At 42.7% G+C, this 20,085-nt stretch overlaps 1 protein-coding gene across 1 annotated transcript in view; it reads right to left on the bottom strand.

The window, feature by feature from the left end:
* LOC145395528 (uncharacterized) overlaps positions 1–20,085 on the bottom strand; it is an 86,188-nt gene that overhangs the window by 3,287 nt on the left and 62,816 nt on the right. The window lies entirely within an intron of this gene.

Consider the following 20,085-nt stretch of genomic DNA (forward strand, 5'->3'; position numbering starts at 1 on the left):
GGAAGTTAATGGTGGTGGATGTTAATGGTGGTGGAAGTTAGTGGTGGTGGAAGTTAATGGTGGTGGAAGTTAATGGTGGTGGAAATTAATGGTGGTGGAAGTTAATGGTGGTGGAAGTTAATGGAAGTTAATGGTGGTGGATGTTAATGGTGGTGGAAGTTAATGGTGGTGGAAGTTAATGGTGGTGGAAGTTAATGGTGGTGGAAATTAATGGTGGTGGAAGTTAATGGTGGTGGAAGTTAATGGAAGTTAATGGTGGTGGATGTTAATGGTGGTGGAAGTTAATGGTGGTGGAAGTTAATGGAAGTTAATGGTGGTGGATGTTAATGGTGGTGGATGTTAATGGTGGTGGAAGTTAATGGTGGTGGAAGTTAATGGAAGTTAATGGTGTTGGATGTTAATGGTGGTGGATGTTAATGGTGGTGGGAGTTAATGGTGGTGGAAGTTAAAGGTGGTGAAAGTTAATGGTGGTGGAAGATAATGGTGGGTGGTGGGTCTTGGAGTGTTTAGGAAGGACGTGTGAGGGAGTTGTGGTGACAGTGATGAAGGGGGAGATGGAGGTGGTGACAGTAATGATGTAGGATATGGTGGTGGTGGTGATAGTGATGAAGGGAGAGATGGTGGTGCTGATAGCAATGTAGTGGGAGATGTTGGTGGTGATAGTACTGGAAGGGAAGATGGTGATGGTGATGGTGATAATGACGGAGGGGGAGATGGTGGTGGTGATAGGAATGGAGGGAGAGATAGTGGTGGTAGAGATAGTAATGGAGGAGATGGTGGTAGTGATAGGAATGGAGGGGGAGATGGAGGTGGTGATAGGAATGGAGGGGAAGATGGAGGTGGTGATAGGAATGGAGGGGGAGATGGAGGTGGTGATAGGAATGGAGAGGGAGATGATGGTGGTGAAGGGAGACGGTGATGGTGGTCCACGGTGGAGGGGAGAAAAGATGATGGTGACAGTGATGTAGGGGTAGATAGTGATGGTAATGATCATGCAGGGGGAGGCTGTCGTGGTGAACAGAGGAGTGATTGTAGTGTGAGTGGGCAGGGGACAAGGTGAAGGGGTTGTGAGAAGCCGAGAGGGATGCGGTTGAGATTGTCTCGTATGTAGTGGTGGTGATTGTGTGCGTGTTTAATGAGGGCCATGTGAGGGATTCGTTGGTGATTGAAGTGCAGATGATGGTGGTGGCAAATTGGGTTGAGTAGATTTCAATAGTAATAATAATATAGGTAATAATGATAATAATAATATTAATAATAATAATAAACAATATGAGTAACAGCAATGAAAATATTTATAACAAGCCGGTAGGAGATGATGGCCAGCTCTAAGTGGGCCATTGCAGTTTAGCCTGTATACAAAAAGGAGGACACTTTTCTGGTTAGAGTCTAAAAATACCATCTGTCGCCTCTCTTTGGACACAAACTATATCACCAAGACAACAGAAATAATTCGACACTTGCATAAACACAAGAAACATTTTAAACATTTGAAAAATAATTCATATTTATTTTCTTGTGTGAAAACCTCTCATATTATGTACCGATTTTGTTTGTAATACGCAAATCTATTCATTTCAAACCATTTCAGCACAACTGAAATTTTTTTGGGGGGGGCGAAAAAATGGATATTTCTTAGTGCGATGTTTTTCGCTCCTCTGTAAGTTCTCATCGATGTGTAGCGGTCATTATGTGAGAATTTTTGTGCTTCACCATGATGCACAGGATAGGTTTAAGAAGCTAAAAACTGCATTACTAGCAGCACCAGACGCTTCTCTTAAAATTGGCCAAAAAAATCGATATCTGAAATCTGAAAAATGGTGGCGGGGCAGGTCACTGGGTCCCGACAATTTCTGGACCGACGGCCATGGAGGGATTAAGTGGGCCGTTGATAGGCAATGAGTAGTTGCCTAGCAACCAAAACCTTGAAGACACAACCAAGTCATAGACTGGTCTGTTCAAGTTTCGTTGGAATCGGAAAATTCTTAAGGGTTGAATGTCCTGCCACAATTAAACGAGACTACAAGACTACAAGAAAAACAGAAAATGTGACTAACAATAAGGGTAGCATGGAGCTGGCGAATGTTAACAATAATAACAACTAAATGATGGTAACTTTCAGAAACAGCTACTGATTTCTATGTGACAGAATACTGATTTTTGTAATAACTCAAAAACCCTTGGTCAGACTGTACCAAAAGTTATACAGACCTGGTCCTGGACAAGATAAAACCTTTAGGGACAAGAAGTGCCTCATTCATGTTTTGGTTTTTCCCGAACAGAAGAGTAACTAAAAACTGTTGAAAAGATGGGGTGTCCCAAATGAATGACCTTAATTTTTTCCCATACAAATATTTTGAAAATAATTTTATCACGAGTTCTCAATCCATGTTCATGTATCTATAGTAGTTTTGGAGTAAACTGAGGTTGAAAGTTCATTATTTTTTTATATTTCTGAACTTGTGACCTTGGAAAGTAGGTCAAGGTCACAGAAACTGGGTCATTTTAGCAGGGTAATGGTGCTGTACATCCTCAAAATGTATGATGAGAACCAGAGACAAAAAGTGGTAATAGGTGGAGATCAACTAGAAGACTTTAATTGTAAGAGAAGGGTTACTGATCTCCACCATTGAGAATATTGCTGAACTTACGTTTATTTGTTATAACTAAAAAAACGTTGTCAAAATTGCCTCCAAAAAGTATATAAACCTAATCCAGTACCAGACAAAACCTCTAGGGCCAAAAAGTGCCTCATTTATGTTTTGGATTTCCCTGTATAGGAGACCAATTAAAAAAAAAAAAAAAAAAGTGGGGTGTCCAAAATATTGCAATGTCACAAATGAATTACGTCCATTTTTTTTTTCTCATACAAATGTTTGGAAAATAAATTTATCATCGGATTTCCTTCCAAATTCATCCGTCTATAAAAGACTTGGGAAAAAATAGGTTGAAGTTCATAAGTTATGGACATTTTTGGGCCTGTGGCTTTGAAGCATAGGCCAAGGTCATTGATACTGGGCCAATGTAATATAGTCATGGTACTGTACATCCTCAATAAGTATCATGAAAATCAGAGATGAAAAGTGATAGAAAATAAACAACAACAACAACAATAATAATAATAAGAAGAAGATCTAGAAGAATGTAATGGTCAGAGATACTCACTGATCTCCACCAATTAGAATATTGCTCATGTTTTTATTTTGAAGTAACTCAAAAACCGTTGGTTTAGACTGCCACCATAAAGTATACATACCTGGTCCAGGCCCAGGCAAAATTTCTAGGACCATGAAGTACCTCGTTTATATCTTGGTTTTTCACGTATCGAAGAGATAGTGAAAGCTGTTGAATAGTTGGGTGGCCTAAATATCAGTGTCATACGCGAATGACCACATTTTTTCCACACAGACGTTTGGAAAATAATGTTACCACTGTATTCCTTTCCATCTTCTTGTATCTATAATAGTTCTGAAGTGAAAATTCATTAATTGGGAACATTTTTTGACCTTTGACATTGAAATGTAGGTCAAGGCCATTGAAATAGGAGCAGTTTAATAGCTTCATGGTGCTGCACATTCTTAATAAGTATGATGAAAATCAGTGATGAAAATTGACAGAATACCCGTAGTAATGATAATAACTAGTTGACTGCAATTGTCAGTGACAAGTACTAATCTCCACCTATAAGAATACTGCTTTTTGTAATAACGCAAAAACAGTTGGTCAATCTGCCACCAAAAACAATACAGACCAGGTCCAGAACCAGATAATACATCTAGAGCCAGGAAGTGCTTCATTTATGTTTTGATATTTCCTGTATGGGAGAGCAACTGAGAAGAGGGATATCCAAAATATCGTTAAGGCACATATGAATGACCTGTAAATTTTTTCCAGGCAAATGGTTGGAAAAATAATCACTGGATTTCCTTCCATATTCATGTATCTATAATAGATTTGGAGTAACTTGAGGCTGAAAATTCATGCTTTTATGATATTTTTGGACTTGAGACTTTGAAAAGTTGGTCAAGGTCACTGAAAGTGGCCCTGCTGAAGGGGATCACTTTAAACTGGTGGCGAGGCTTGATGAGTGGCTGGCAGTGCCAGCCATTCAGGAGACGTGCCTATCTTTGTAGGGAACGGCTTTTGTCAGCCGCGTGGACCAGGCATTCCCCCTCCCTGCATCACTGGTAGAGAAGGCTGCTGGTGATATTGTCTATCGCAGCCCATCGTCCATCTTGGATACGGTTTTTGCTTCCCTATGTGTTTGCCATGCATGGCATCCTGTAATGCTGGGAAACGAGAGTTCTGGATTTTGTGCCATGCTGCACAACTCGCCTGTAGTTAGCCACACACCTTTCTGGTCCCATGTTCTGGCTAGATGGGCAGCGTGGTTGGGCATAAACAGAACAATCGTCTGGTCACTTGTTGGCAAGGGTCAAGTAGGCGCCGGAGAGCCTGGTGAATCCTATCACACTGAAGTCACTCCTGTGTAGACCCCTAAGTGGTTACCAATGCTTACCTCCCCCACTACCTCTGGGGTCGCTAGTAGTGTTGTCAGTGGCGTATGACCTCCAATTATTGGGGTTTGTGGTGGGTGAAGGGGTGCGGGAATGAAGTATCTTTTGCTGTATATGGTTTTAATAAATAACACTAATGTTGACAGCCGTGCATCTGTCCCTGGCAATTCAGAAACTCCACCTCATATTGCCACTCTGGGGCCTTACCAGGTCTCTTGGACTGTCCTCCTTTGCCCCAGTACTGAGCTGGGACTGGAAGGTGTTTACATTGGGTTGGTTAGGCTCTTGGGTTAGGCTTAGAAGAAATGGCGCTGAAGTCGTACGCAATATGTCTCATGCTGAAATCTGCTGTAGGTAGAACAGTGCTGGATATTGACATTTTTTATTTACATAACTTGTCACTGGGAACATGAAATCTCTTCTCAGGGGGATCGGAGCATCCTTACTGAAGTGTCCTTCCTAGAACAAAGCTCCTGATTACAGGCTGTAACCTCTGGTTCTGGTGCAAATGTGTATGTGTTCCTCGTGCCACCTTTAACTGAAATTAGGAGTGTCAGTTTCTCCAGTGACCTCCACCAATTCTAAGAGGCATGGCTGTCAGAGGAACTGCTGTCTTCTGGTGTCAGGACTGTTGAGTGAATGCAGAATATAGGTGGTATTCTGACCCCAACTCTGAACTTATTCCTCACATTTAACAAGTTAAGCTAGCCCACTTCTGTGAAGCCAATTTGGCTCTCACTTCCTGTGAAGATGTACATGCCAACCTTTAAATGGTGTTTCCACTCTCACAGGTATGGACACGTTTGCCGATTTTGCTGCTGTGCACAGGCTAGTCTTCCTAGTATCTTTGTCTCCTGTGGCGAGCCAAGCCATTCTGATGACTGTCCAGAACCCCTTAACCCATGCAGGGCTAATTCTTATCAACCCACTTACCTACCCTGAGTCATTTTTTTGGAGTTTTTATTTTAATATTAAGTTGATTTTTTTTCATCAGATCAAGTGTTTTTGAGCTCGAACTCATCATCCTCGTCTTTTTGTAATTTACGCCTCTTGGGTGGGTGTGAGGGCAGTGATAAGTCACCAGCTCTGTGGGAGGTAGACGGACGTAAATCCGCCATTGCTGGTCTACACATGAGACCTGAATGACTAAAATTTGCGGTAATTGACAACTCCAATGTGGCAAGGTTTGGCAACAGCTCTGATGGTGTAGAGGGAGACTCAACGTTCCCAAGGGAACCACTGACACTTCCTGGTGCTTGAAATAATGGCATATAAGGTAATCAGCATGGCAAGAGGTGAACTGCAAATCTGAGTTACTAAATATGCAGTATTTGGCAACTGCAGTGTGGCAGAGTTTGGTAACAGCTATGATGGTGTAGAGTGAGGCGCAACATTCCCACGGAAACCACTAATGCTTCCTCGTACTTGAAATTATGACACCAAGATGCATCACCCCATATGAGGTGATCAGCATGGCCAGGGGTGGCCAGCATATCGTCTCATATGAGGCGATGAGTGCAATGAGGGTTAGATGCTATCACTGTGCGGATTCCCAAGCTGTATCTTCTCGCATCTGTCCTCCCTACTGTCTGGAGAAGATTTTGACCATTCATATGCATGAGAAGGTTTCATTTCCTGAATCAATGAGGAGGGTCCAGACTCACTTCGTTTACTCTGGGGTAATTTATGCTGCACCAGTGCACTGTTCAGTGTCTCATATATTATCTCAACCTGTTCCAGTGCCCACTTCTCCATCTGGTGATTTGCCAAATGGTGTCCTCGAGAGTACAGTAGTACTGGATGTGAGACTGGTGTTCACCCACCCTCTTCTCAGACTGTTTCTGTCCCCACATAGTCGGCAGAGGGTTTGCCCACTTCTTTGGTGGTAATGAATGTCCACGTTGATGTATCTCCTAATCCATTCTTGTCCAGAAGTTTCATCTGTACGTGGTAAGCGTTATTATGGCTCTTCAGAACCCTTTAAGCCTGAGGACCGTTCACCTAAGGTCTCTCTGTTGTGGAACCTTAAAGTGAGGACCTCTCTGCTGTTCCCTGTCATGGAGTCTCTGGAGTCTAACAAGGTGCAAAGTGAAATTGGTGTTTCACCAGTGGTCCGGCTCCCACTTGGGGATGAAGTTGCACTGCTTATTGGTTCTTCAGTTCCACCACATAGTATATCACCCTCACAAGATTCTGGTTCTGTGAACTCTGCCTCTGCTTATAAGGCTCCTAGTGGTGGTGCTTGCTGACCTACTTCACATAGGTCGACCTGTAAGCGGCTTTCCAAGCAACCAATTCTTCCTGCTCAGAAGAACAGTGTTGTAACACTACCTTCATCTTCGTCCTCACGTTTGTTTTCAGATGGTCGGCACAGTATGTGGGTTCCGGGTGTTGGGAAGTCGCTTTTTAGAGGTCTTCCTAAGCATCACTCCAAGCCTACTCATTTTTCAGGGACTGTTCAGTCCTGCACCTTTTAAGGGATTTAAATAGTCAACTATGCCTCGTTCAGTAAACGTTGCCTCTGCAGTGGAACTGCAGAGGTGTTAGAGCCAAATGGGAGGACCTTCAACTGCTCCTGTCCGAGTTTCGCCCCTACTGTGTCTGCCTCCAGGAAACTATTGTTGGAGACAAGCCTTTTCCTGTTCCTAGAGAATAAACAGTTTTCTACTCACTGCATCATCTAGAATGTGGTTTTCAAGGTGGCTGTGCTATTCTGTGCTGCACAGATATTCCATTTACTTCTTTTTATGTACAGTCCCCCTACAGGTACGACCATTCATTTACTCGTGGAGAGGACTTACATAATCTGTAGCCTTTACTTACCACCCTCTGTACCTGTCTCGCATGCCGATATTGATCATTTCAGCCATCAACTTCTCAGGTCACTTGTTTTCCTGGGAGATCGGGCATCATGGTTTGTGGGGTGATGTCTATGTTACTCCCGTGGTGATCTGGCATCTCTATTTCAGAATCTGGACCTGGTTCTTCTGACTACTGGTTAGCCGAACCATTTTCATGTACACAATGGTATTTTATCTGTTATCGATGTTACATTGGTCTCCCCTGATCGTTCATTGGACTTTTCTTGTCAGAATCTGCCTGACTTGCATGGTAATGATTATTACCCTACTGTGATTAAGGGCCGTACCATAAAAACTAAACGCCAGTATTGCTGAACATGAGCGTCTGACTCCTGTTTTTTGTACCATGATTAGTTTTGCAGCTTCCACCAGGCATTCGTTCACCAGGTTATGGCATAAAATAGTACTGGAATGTGGCAGGAGGACAAACGCCACCAAAGCCTACCCTTTCGTGTAACAAATATAAATAAACATGGTAGCTGTTTTTTTTTTTCCATTTATAAACACTGATTAATTCTGGAAAAAAAAAAAAAAAATCCTCGGCAGTCTAAACAGCAAAAATTACAAGACGAAAAGTTTCTGTAACGAATACGAGTAAACAAGACATCCAAGGTGGTTCATTGGCGACGTGTTTTTTTTTTTTTTTTTTTTTTTTTATGTGTCCGACTCTGGGCATAGGCTTCACAGCCTGCTATCAAGGCCCAGCAGTCCTCCTTCATACCATACACCTCTACATGTCACCACAATATCTGGTGTTATGACAATAAATTGTGCTCAACAATTAATTTCAGAATACTTGTGTAATTTCTTTCCTATAAGTTTCAGCTGCTAGTCGAATAATATCCGTGTGAGATAAGCTTGGCATTGGAAAATCTTGAAATAATGACTTTTTCTTTGTTAATCGATTTCTTCTTGAAGTATATCACATGCAGTTCAAGTATACAGCTCTTTCATGCGGCAGCTGCAGTGGTTCCAAGCATAATGAAAGTCACAGTACTTTGCTAGGCACAGTACAACTTTCCCCCATATTTGAGGTAAGTATGTATATACATAATACTGTAAGAAAGAGTATATAATTATACAGTATTATATTACATGGCAGAAATTACAGATGTCAGAGTTAGGTCAGTGTTCGTAAATGGTTTGTTAGGTTTGAATTTTTCACCAGCTTTAGTGTTTCCTTTTGCAGATAAGTTATAAAAGTGGATTTAAAAAAAATAGAATACTAATGTTTTCACTAGTTCCAACAAGTAAATGAGGCGTCTCGTGGACAAGGGGCGAATGCGCCATTTTCTTTTTTTTTTGTTATGAGCGTTTAAAGTTCAGGAATAAGTGGCAGACATAGGATATTATAGAATAGGATGTTATTATATATCATTAGAATCCTCTGGACGAGGCAAATTTATACTGCAGGAAAAAATGAAAACACACACACACACACGCACACACACACAGTAAAACACGCGATGGTGTTTTTTCAGCATATAGTAATTATTGTTCAATCAACTTGAAATTCATTCCTGTATTAGATGTAAATGAAACTAAGATACTGTGAAATTTTCAGCCAAAAATTCCCATAATTAATATTTTTCCTATAATTATTAATTATTTTCATCTCCTTATCGGCAACAGGTTGTTTTATTGTGTGTATGATAACCATTATATTGTTAATGACTGACACAATGAAGTTATAATACTCACCAACTATTTACAACTCCAACCGCACACCAAGATGAAGAGGGGGGGGGGACCTAATGGTTAGTAGTTGAGGACGTCATCGGAGTGTAAACAAAGCTAGGCTTCATTCACGTGCTTGGCGGGATGACTAGCGGGGGTGCTAGCGCGCGTCTGATCGGCTGAGAGGCGGCCCTTTAACTCTGACAGAGGGAGCCGCTCGCCCATTGGCTGGGCGCGTGCCGACATTCGCCCCTACAGCTCTGAAATCACAGACCCTCCCACCCTCCTCCTCCTCCCCTCCACGTGTGCAAAACAAGGGAGATTGAACCTAGAATTCTGAACCCACATGGGTCGGAATCGGAAAACGCTCTTCACCACGAGATTTTCAGTGCTTCCATCTATCGGAAAACATGCATAACTCATTTTTGATGGGGGTGGCGCATTCGCCCCTTGTCCACGAGACTCCTCAAATGCAATCGCTTAAGTTCTTAACTGTATTATATAGATAGTTCTTCCACCAAAATACATCAGCTGATTTTGGTAAGATAGGTAAAGTTATCATGGGAAGAAGTGAAATGGTTGGTTAGGATGCTGGCGAAATATTTACATATTTTAATCAAGCACTCAGATTTGAGCAAAGGTGTGTTGGCTTTAACCCCTATCCGCCGGTTGACATGTATGCACGACAGGATTCTGGGCGCAGAGGGCCGCTGGTTGACTCACCGCACTCACCTTCCCTCCACTGTTTGAGCGTGGGCCCATTTTCTGTGATACCTACAGGGTAGGTAGGACCCCCAGGTACCCCGCGGTTGCGCGGTTCAGTTTGTACTCGGCAGTGATTGCAAGAGGAGCCATGTCATCTTCCTTCACATCGTCCGATTCCGTACCACAGCATTAGGGGCCGATTGCCTCATCAATCCCCGTGAAAGTTCAGCCCTTAATGCTAGGTAAAGGGTTTAATGATAGTGCCATAGGACGTGCCCTTGACGATACTGTCTCTCCTCGTACACTCACCACGAGTACGTCCTCTGAGGAGAAAAAAGTTAACACATGGAGAGCGAGATCTCTCGCCCTCCAACCACTGCTCAGTCTCCGATGCCAGAGAGGGCTCTCTGACTTCTCCAGGAGGAAGGGACAGTCTACGAGAGTGATGATTTCGGCGATCAGGAGGTGCAAGATCACCCAGGACATCGGGAAAGTGACAGTGGACCTGGCGGTCATCTGCAGAAAAATACACCGCAGACCCGTTTCCCCCATACTCCCGCCTCCTGCTTACCGAAATATCTTCTTCCAGCGCTCCCCCACACCTCAGCCTACCACTTCAAGGGCAGAATCTCCACAACCAGGCCCTTCGGGAGTGGTATGAGTACGAGCAGGTGTGTGGGGAAGTGTAAATAGTGTACAGCAGTGCAGAAGTTTGTGTATTTTCATAAATGAGTCAAATGTGTGATATTGTAAGTGAATTATAGAAAGTGCTAAGATATAAGTCTTTTATATGTTCTACAAGTGCATATAAGTGATTTATGGTAAGTGCAATACAGGAGCTGATACTGTTTATTGGATATTGGTTAGAAAATTATTGGATATACTTTGAGTCTGCTCAAACCTAACTTTCCGACCCCTCCCTGATCACCCACATATCCAGCCACCTACCCACCCAGCCCACCAAACGCATCCACTCAGTAACCTATTTACCCCTACAACCCACCCAAAACCAGTCCACACACCACACCCAACAACCCCCCTCTCCACCATTACCACTGTCCATCCACCCTGGCGATGCATCGAACTACTACACCCACCAGCTCAACCTCGTCAACTCCACCCACCCAACCAACTAACCCACACACACACACACACACACACACACACACACGGATGAGGAAGGGTGGAGAAGGAGAGAGGGAGGATTTGGGGACTGTGAAGGGGCCGGGTGAGATGTGGAAGTGTCTAGCATTGTTCTAATAGCAGCTTCCACAGTACATTGACTCGTATTCCCATAATAAAATTATACCCTTTAATTCAGCTATATTATGGATGTATTTCCATTAGGATTCCATGATATGCCATCCAATTGGGAATAGTTTTAATGAGCGAATACTTTGGTAAAATATTAAATATCATAACTATGCTAGTTTCAATATTACATGCTGTTCATACTGTTCAATGATTATACCGTCAACCATCAAACAGTAATTCGTAAGACATAGGGCCAATCTTCCTCGGGGATACACAACCACTGAGGATGATTAGTAAGTGAAGTTGTTGTGAACTACTCTCTCCCTGTGTGTGTGTGTGTGTTTACGCGTGCTTTGTTTCTCTTAGGGCTATAATGTTCGCGTTACCCTGATTCTCTCGTGCCCCGCCCCCTTGGCCCCGCCATCTCACCCGTCGGCCCGGCCGCCCGAGTGGGAGTCTGGGAGACGCCAGTCTTTGCTGTGCCAATGTTGGGTAAATATGTCAGGCGCCCTCGCTAATCGAAGCAACAACACTTTTACTTAACCCCTTAACTGCAATGATATCTTTTCCATTTAACTAGGAAATTTTTTGTAGTAAAGGATGTTGGAAAAAAGTACCAAGGAACGTCATCGGCCTGAAAGATTTGTGAAGTAACGAAAGTTCCCTCTATGAAAATAAAAAGGTATACATTCTACAAAGAACTGTATTGACTTTTTCCTTATATATAAGATGGAAAAGGAAAGACAATAAGAAATATAGAACAAAAGTAACAGAGGAACGGGAGATAAATTTGAGAGGAGGACGAGGAGGAGGACTGACACACACACACACACACACACACACACACACACACACACACACACACACACAGCACAACCCTTTTCCCTCTATAAGATTTTAATGTCATGTGTATAGAATCAAAATTCTTCTGTGGCATTGCTGGTAAAAATAATTGTACTGTATAAATAATTACACTGTATTGAGTAGGCGAAGCCAGTGACATTTCGTTATCCTACTTCTGTATTCGATCCCTCTGATTTTAATTAATTTAATGAAGGAAATAAATAAGGAAAATTACGATATGATTATGATACTGTGGTAACTTACCAGACATAACAGATGACTTAATATGTTTAATAGCAACAGCGGCACAGCTGCGATGTGTTATTGCCAAACTCCGAACGTCCTTGGCGCCAAAACTCAGCTGCAGTCGCGGGGGGAGGCGGGGTGGTTCTTTTCAAACTGATTTTGATTCAGTTAGCAAATTTTAGTGCTTCCTTTGTCAAACAGAAATTAATTCAAAGTAAAAGTAAATAATACGATACTATTTCGTGGTAAGGCTCATTATTCTATCACTAAGAAGAAGAATTATCTCAGTCAATCGGCAACGAGTAGAGCTGGAAGTGGGCGGGGCATCAGAAGGGGGCAGGGCACAAGAGAATCAGGGTAACGCGAACAATATAGTCCACACGTGCTCTCGAATATTGCCAACACAGCAGGCAACATGTTCGGGAACATGTTTGCAGCAGCATTTGGACAGATGTATGCAAACATGTTTCAGTGCAGCTTCGAACACTTGCAGGAGAGGCGATGGGATAAGTGTATCCATACCAGGCAGTTGGGACTTCATTATGATGTTGCCAACATGACCTGGATGCTGCTGTTCCCAACATATTTGCAGCGTAGTCGTTAATGTTTTGCCTACATGTTGCCAGCACTTGCTCGAGCACACGTGTAGACGCACCCTTACTGTGTCAGTCTGTGTGTGTGTGTGTGTGTGTGTGAGTCAGTTGGTTGGGTGGTTGGAGTTGATGAGGTTGAGTTGGTGGGTGTGGTAGTTCGGTGCATCGCCAGGGTGGGTGGACTGTGGTAATGGTGGAGAGGGGGATTGTTGGGTGTGGTGTGTGGAGTGGTTTTGGGTGGGTTGTAGGGGGTAAAGCGATAAGTGAGTGGATGCGTTTGGTGGGCTGGGTGGGTAGGTGGCTGGATATGTGGGTGGTCGGGGAGGGGTCGGTAAGTTAGGTTTGGATAAGATGAGTTTGATGGATAAGTCGGGTTCAAATGGGTGAATGGGGTGGCGGAGTGAATGGGGTTGGGTTCAAATGGGTGAATGGGGTTGGGTAAGAAGGGTGGATGGGCGGGTGGGTCGGTGGGATGAGTGGGTAGACAGGATGGGTGGATGGGCAGGGTGAGGTGGGTGGGAAGTGTTCACGGAGAGGTTGGAGGGTTGTGTGGATGGATGAGATGGATGGCATTATTGGGCGACCAGGGTGGGTGGAATTCGTGAGTGGGAAGGGTGGGTGGATTTGTGAGGGGTGAGGGTGGGTGGTAGAGGTCGTTGGGCATGATAGGTTGTTGGGATGTGTGGGCAAAGTGAGTCGCCAGGGTGAGTGGACACTCTTGGTCGCCAGGGTGGCTGAGACGATTACATGGTCGGGATGATATACGTGGGTGGTTGGGTTGGGTGGCTGGATGGGTTCTGGGTGGAGAAGTGAATGAGTAAATGAGTTGAGTGGCATTGTTGGGTGAACTTCGTGTGTGGCATTCGTGGGTTAGCAGGGTGGATAGCAGGGATAGATGGCTGGGTGGGTGGCAGGGGTGAGGTCGGTGGATTGTGTTGGATGGGTTGAGTGGGTAGGTGGATAAGTAGGTGGCTGCATATGTGGCTGTCCAGATGACAAGGCAAGAGAGGAACTTATATGGCCATAAAACTTTTAACTGTTGCTTGGATTTTAGTTTATCGCTTAGAACACGGTGGATAACTAGGCCTATTTGGAAACCATACTCTATACATTAAGGTCATTGTATTGAAATCTACTCAAACTTCGATATAATCACTTGTCATGGAACTGAAGTTGGATCTATGCACTTGATAATACACCTAATCGTAAAATAAATGAAGGTAACATTACATGCGGCAAGACGTAAGATTGAGCGAAGCTTCATATCTCCAATCCATCCGCCCAACAAATCAGTGTTTTGGTGGGGATAAGGTGGGGGAGTTAGGGGGGGTAAACGTGTGCAATTAACCTGACCTCTAGTGGCAGATTACCATGCATCACGAATTTCTGTCCTGAGGTGTACGTAATTAAGTACAGTAGGAAAAAATTCCGCGCGGGACACTGTGTAGAGGGCAGCAGCAGCGACAGACAAAAATGATCTGGTAACAGTGTTGGGGGTGAAGCAGGGGGTGGGAGTTGCGGGGAGGGTGAGTGATGGGGGAGAGGAGGGGTGGTGGTGGGGGTAGGTGTGTGTTAGGGAGAGGTTAAGTAGTCATTAATTGTCAACAAACTCTGCGTAGATAATCACTTCAATGCAATTTTTCTATTAATAATAAAAGGTAGTGGCAACAAGCCGCTAATGATGGTTCAGTATTTGATGGAATAAGTTCAATACCTAAGCAAACAGGTATCGCTAATACGTAACCTTATCCTTCGCCCAAGTCATTCCGTCCCCTCATCGGAAAACTTTCTATTGTTGACATAGAATTTGCAAATATTTTGAAATGATTTCAGCTGCTTCTCATGCAAGTTGCTTAACACAGATACTGTAACTTTCATTGCAACTTAAATACCGAATCTAACATCCTGTAATAGTCCATTTTATATTTGTATAAGTCAACTACTGTTTTCTTAAGACCGAAAGCTGGCAGAATAAGGAAAATACATCCATTAAACTGACGGCGTAATTTGTTATCCTTCCATAGTCGTATAGGCACTTACCCTGCTTACGGATGGATGAGCCTGGCCTTCATACCAGAATATAAATTTAAACATACTCCAGTCAACACTTTGGTAGAGCCAATCCCTCATATCTTAATAGACCTATATAACTTTATGCTTATGTGTATACGTCTGTGACTATATGAGTATTAATCGTGCATCCTCTCTCTCTCTCTCTCTCTCTCTCTCTCTTTCTTTCTCTGACACAGTAAATTACCTTACATAGTCACACTGGTAACCTTTCAGTTGGCAGGAATAAGATACAATCAGTCTATTTTTCAGTTGTCACGTAAAAGGAATACGAACGTAATGTCGTCATTAAGGATGGAAATATATTTGACAAAATACAAACGACACACACACTATGTAAGACTTGCATTGCTACAAATTGTGGATGCACCTAACGTTTTACGAAATTTTCGTAATCTAATATCTACAAACGTGTTAGCAGCAGCAGTCGCCCCGTCCACACTGTAGTTCTAAACAGCCTCCACACACACACACACACACACACAACTGGCGTAGTGGTAATGCTTTCGCCTGCCATCTAGTAGGATGGGGGTTCGCGCTGGATCGGGTGTGAAAAGTTTCAATAACGAAGTGGGAGGTTACTGTTCCTCATGAAGGAGGGAATGGTTGCGTGCGTGTGTGAAGGTCACAGCCTTGCCCTAGATCGGACTATATGAGCTCTCAGCTCTCTTCCTGGAGGGTAATGAGCTCACAGTCACGCCAATCACGTTAACCTGTCCTGCCCAGTGAATTACACACACTCACCCAAACGCATTTAATTTTGGCAGGCAGTTTTCCTCTTCGCCCACTCCTTTCACACGAACTAAGAGATAATATCACTTACCTATTGTCTCATACAACTCACAGTTGAGGAGAATATAGCTGAATGGAGGAGTCAGGTGGAAAGGAGAACGAGGGGAAGACAAAGGATTAGGTTGAGAGCTGGAAGTGAGAAAGAAATATGGCATTAGGCCTGGAGAAAGAGGACGCAGCGGACAAAAGTTACTGACGACATATATATATATATATATATATATATATATATATATATATATATATATATATATATATATATACACACACACACACACACACATCAATATATATATATATATATATATATATATATATATATATACACACACACACATATATATATATATATATATATATATATATATATATATACACACACACTGTATAATATATATTATTTAATTATAAATATATATACAGTATATATATATATATATATATATATATATATATATATATATATATATATATATATATACACACACACACACACTGTATATTATATATATAGAGTGTGTAAGAAACGGAATCTAAAGGTGAATGTAGGGAAGAGTAAAGTGATGGTCTTTGAGAGAGGTGAAGTTAGTGAATGTACAGCGAGGTTGGATGGTGAGGAATTGGAAAATGTGAGTACGTTTAAGTACTTGGGTAGTGTGATGAGTAAGGATGGAGGTTTGGAGGGTGAAGTGCTTGAAAGGGTACAGCAGGGAAGAAAAGTTGCTGGTTCTTTGAAAGCAGTGATATGAAACAGGGAAGTGAGCATGGAAGTGAAAAAGTTACTACATGACAGTATTGTGATACCAACTCTAACGTACGGAAGTGAAGCTTGGACATTGTTGGAAGGACACAAGTCAAGAGTGAGAGCAGTGGAAATGAGTTATTTAAGAGGAGCCTGTGGAGTCACGTGGAGAGACAGGCTGACGAATGAGGATATAAAGGGGCGTTGTGGTGTGGATGTGGATGTGATAGGAAGCGTTATGAGGAACACACTGAGGTGGTTTGGCCATGTGGAGAGGATGGAGGGTGAAAGACTGACGAAGAGAGTGTATGTGAGTGAGGTGGAGGGGGGAAGAGGGAGGGGAAGGCCGAGGATGAGATGGAGGGATGGGGTGGAGAGGTATATGAGAGAGAGGGGTGTGAGTTGGGAGCAGGGCAGTGAAATGGCGGGGGGACAGGGCGACTTGCAGGCGATTTGTTTGTGGCCACCCCAAACGGGATTGAGGCGTCTGGCAATATATATATATATATATATATATATATATATATATATATATAGAGAGAGAGAGAGAGAGAGAGAGAGAGAGAGAGAGTTTCCTGTAAGCCAAGAAACCATTTACAGCGCTGGGTGGTAACCATATCACCACATCATACGTACGTCCTACCTGTCAGCAGATGGGTTGGTGCCCCTCCCCGTAAAACAAATAACTCAGTCAAATAGCCACCCTTTACGGGATTATGGCGTCTGGCAATATATACAGTATATATATATATATATATATATATATATATATATATATATATATATATATATATATATATATATATATATATATATATATATATATATATATATATATATATATGTATGGATGGATGGATATATTTATTAGTCACAGACCATGCATGCGTCTCTGACTCTGGTGAGTCAAATTGTGATACACGAATCCATCCCATTCAGCTGCTATCTACTGACCATCAAGCCACGGCCTTTCCAAACACAGCCAGTTAAACAGTATATAATTCTGTATGATCTGATGGATATTATGACTTTATTATTAAAGGTTGAAGTTATAATACCCAGGAAATTTCAAAGAATATGCTACATAAAAAAAAACAAAAAAGTATGAATATGCACTTATGCTTATAAATGGGTAGAATATGCATTGGCATATAATATGCAAATGCATGATTATCCTATGCCTACTTATAAGTCTCTGTGAGATAAAATGAGAGAGTTAGACCCCGAGATACCCAGTATTATAGACTGCTCAACACACACACACACACACACACACACAGAAGCTATTGATTGACCTGAAAAAGTCTAGGTCTGGTTTTTGCTTAAATTAGTTTGTGACAAGCAGCCAGCATGTGCCAACGATTTAGGAAATATATCAAATTCACACTGACAGCTAACAAAGATGCATTTGTCTTATAATTATCTGACATACTTTAGTGCCTATTGGGAAAAAAAAAATACTAATGGTTGACTGAAACAACGAAGAAATGGAATATTATATATACTTTTTTTCCATACATTACATATCTACTTTACAAATAAGAATGTATGAGCATCTTTTCTGAGACGTATCTGAGGTAAACGTCTGATATTAGTCTGTTACGATAGGGATGTTATAGATACCGAAGGGGGGCGAGACATTATATAAGGTTACGTGTTGGTGTTGTCTGTGTGTTTATATCAGCCTTGCATGATCACTGAACTGGCCATATTTTATCATGTCATGAGCCATCACTTCACACCTTGTTGCTACTTCTTGTGTTCCCCTATCATAAAAACACATTCATTTAAAATCAAAGCAAATTATGTTACGACATTAAATGGCTACTAAGCCTCTCCTCAGCACTCCGCTACCCCCACTCCCATCCCTCCCAACGCACAGCTACTCCCACTACCCCCCCATCCCTCACCTCCCACCACATAGCAACACCACTACCCCCCAATCCCTCACCTACCCCGCACGTCCCGCCCCTCCTTTACCCCGGCCAGCACTGTTACCAGATCAAATTATTGGCCGCTCCTGCTGCCTTCTACGCGGTGTCCCGCGCAGAAATTTCTCCAACTGTACGTATTTATAGTACGTACTTGTTTTGTGGGGAGAAGATGGGAGAAAAGGAGGGGGAAGGTAAGACAAAGGGGGAGGGTGTGGTCTGTTTAAATTCAGTCACGTGATAGGTGGCTGTTGATTGGTCGAGTAAATTTTCCCCAGGAAAATCCCTGCTCGCTACGAAAGAGACTTGGAAGGGAGCCAAATGCAGTCTGTGAATCGCCCTTAAGGGGTGATCGTTGACTCCAGTACGAGATCGTGAGGCGCTGTCGCCCAGCAGCCATTTGTGAATCCCGGGCCTGTGCCTTTGCGGAATGAGGAGTGTCCTGTGGCCAGCAGGGTGTACAAAACTGCTAGTAGGAGATATGGCAAACATATAGATGTTGTCTTTTTCAAAATTATGTTTAAGAAAGTTCTTGCCTGTTATAGGTGAGTTCTGACACACTCACAGTGAACTTCATGGAGAACCTTTGTCGCTTGTGTCACCTCGTTCACTCCTTTACCATTGATCTGGGAGAAGGTGAGGAAAATAACGGGCTAGTATTCACCTACTCCCCTGGTACTTAAACCCCAATGGTCTTCTGTATCTAAAGCCTCTGAGGTAGCTTCAGCCCTGGCACACTCTCGTAACTTTTCTAAATCAGATCCCACCAACCCATTAAGCTGTTTTCGCCATCAACAAGAGAGGTTAGTTTTTTTTTTTTTTTTTTTTAATCTAATGGAGGACAACCTTATAATGCTTTCATCACTCTGTGATGCTCTTCAGCAGTGCAGTGACTGCTCATGGGCCTGATGACAATACTTATGCTATGATTCGCCATTTACCCTACGATTCTCTATTTTTATTAGATCTTCATAAGTGGAATGGGACGAAGGTAAAATCTCCAGTAGCTGGAAGATTGGTTTAATCCTCCTATTTCCTGACCGATGTATTGATAATTCTATTGTCAATAATTATCGTCCAGTTTGACATCTTGAGTGTGCAGATTATTTGAAAAGATAGCTAGTGTGAGGCTCGTCTGGAATCTAAAGAAAAATATTTCTCCTCACCATCACAAAGTGGGTTTTGTAGAATGTGATGTACATCAGACAGCCTCATCAGACTTGAATCAACAATATGTGAGGCTTTTGCATCTCGACAACAGATTGCGGCTGCGTTCTTTGATCTGGAAAAAAAAAAAAAAAAACATGATATGGCATGGCACCATGGTATTCTGAATCAGCTATGCATTTCTGAGAAGCGTGGATTCCTACCATTATTCCTCGGCGAATTCTTGTCAGATCGCAAGTTTCAAGTCCGTGTGGGCTCCCGACTCGCTGTCCTAAGAATACAGGAGGAGGATGTTCCAGAGGGCAGTGTGCTCAGTGTTCCTTTATTTGCTGTTGCCATAAATGGCATAGTAGGTTCCCCTCCTGGGGGGGGGGTGTTCTTCCCTCTATATGGATGACTTAGTGATATGGTTTGCATGATCCGGGATGTATGCAGTTGAGAGTAGAATGCAGCTAGCACTGGACAGGGTCGCCAACTGGGCAGTACAAAGAGGTTTTCGTTTTTCTTCAAGCAAGAGCATGGCAATGCATTTTTTTTTTAGAATAAGGGAGGGTTCACCCAGACACTGATTAATTTCTGAGTAGACGCCGGCTACTGTGCATGGAGGAGAAGTTTCTTGGTTTAACATTTGACTGTCGACATAATTGGGTTTCGTATTTGAAACCTGTATGAGTATCTTGTTTCCCA

This window comes from Coenobita brevimanus, chromosome 31 (genome assembly GCF_032717465.1).
Source record: "Coenobita brevimanus isolate Jiangsu-jjx chromosome 31, ASM3271746v2, whole genome shotgun sequence".
In the NCBI taxonomy this organism is placed as follows: Eukaryota; Metazoa; Arthropoda; class Malacostraca; order Decapoda; family Coenobitidae; genus Coenobita; species Coenobita brevimanus.